Source organism: Bombus bifarius, unplaced genomic scaffold (genome assembly GCF_011952205.1).
Source record: "Bombus bifarius isolate JDL3187 unplaced genomic scaffold, Bbif_JDL3187 scf7180000007991, whole genome shotgun sequence".
Taxonomy (NCBI): Eukaryota; Metazoa; Arthropoda; class Insecta; order Hymenoptera; family Apidae; genus Bombus; species Bombus bifarius.
The window spans coordinates 682,692-684,158 of record NW_022884372.1 but is presented as its reverse complement, the minus strand read 5'-3'; the positions used below and the strand labels follow the sequence as shown (position 1 = coordinate 684,158).

Genomic DNA, 1,467 nt, shown 5'->3' with positions numbered 1-1,467 from the left:
CCTCCTTCTCTCTCTCTCTCTCTTTCTCTCTTTCTCTCTTCCTTTCTCTGTCTTCTTCTGAAAGCCGCGAGACCAAAAAGGACGTTACGTAGGAAACTAACGTAGGTGCGCGCACGAGCCGCGAGCTTGTGGGTCTCGTACATTTCGAAAAGTTTAGCCGCGATAAGTGCCAGATGATTTATTCATCTCACGATGCTGCAGCCACCGGTACAAATTACGCATCCCCGTCCAGAAAACCTTCCCGCTACGTGACAGTAATTCATACGTCTGCATTAACCTAACGTAACGTTCCCATTCGCGAAAGGATATTTCGCCAACGTCGGGCGCGTTTTCTTGCTCAGCGCGATGTTCAGAAAGGGAAAGTCACTAGCGAGATTCCAGATGAGCGATAGCTTAAGTTATGAAGGGAAGAGTAGAAGGGAGATGATAATTAGTGGATTGTTCGTTTGTGTGGCTTGATAAGCGAATGGGTCGAATATACAAGCTGAGTTACTAACTTGGTTATCCTATTAACTTTTTTAGAGACGAATTTAGTAAGGTCAAAGAAAGATAATTGTTTTTTCTTGTTTCCTGAGAAATATAACGTACGTGGAGCACAGCGTATTAAATTTAATTTCTCTAGAAGGAAGCAAACCTTTTAGACTTTTAGATAAACCCAGGCGAGGACTGTAGCATGGCGAACAGACGAGTAATGCAGAATTTTATTACACAGATTTTTACTACTACTTCGTTTTGTCGATACCAGCTGTTCAAAGGGAATGTATAACGTTTCACGGTATAATTTGGAAAAAAGACGAACTAGAAAATTATGTAGCGTTACTGAGAATTATTGAGAAAAGGGATAAGTAATTCTTGCTGAATAGTTTCGTAATATAGGTAATGATCGAAATATTATCCATTATAATCAATGTAAATTTATAATCAACCAATATGAACGTGAATTACACGCGTTCTAGTATGTTTTTGTATTACGATCTTGTATGCACTCGAGTATCGTGATCGCCAATGATGTGAAATAGTGACAGACCTTTACCACCTATAAAACATCTACGGTAGACTAACTTTTGGTGGAGATATCTACTTGACGGAAATTGAAATCCGCGAATTTCGGGTCAGAAGTTGACTGACTAGCAATAAGCTCGTCGCCATGGCACTATGGCAGCACCAAAAAATATTTGCTAAGTGTGGGGTTCGAACCCACGCTCCCAGAGGGAACCAGAACTTAAGTCTGGCGCCTTAGACCGCTCGGCCAACCTAGCTGTCTTCTCGACTTCACTTTTATCTCTTGATGAATATCGAAATAATAAAAAATTAATTATTATACACATGTATATTTATTTTCTTTAAAATATTCTTAAATTTTTATTTAACATAAAATAAATCGAACAGTTGATCCTGCATACACTTATTATTTGCATTAAATGCAGAAACAACATCTCCTAAAAATCTTCTAAAAATACCTACAAG

At 38.7% G+C, this 1,467-nt stretch overlaps 1 non-coding gene across 1 annotated transcript; it reads right to left on the bottom strand.

Annotated features, from left to right (window-relative positions):
* Nucleotides 1–1,176: 1,176 nt before the first annotated feature.
* On the bottom strand, nucleotides 1,177–1,259 carry Trnal-uaa. The gene has a single exon. It is a non-coding gene; the product is annotated as a tRNA-Leu (tRNA).
* Between the last annotated feature and the right edge of the window lie 208 nt (nucleotides 1,260–1,467).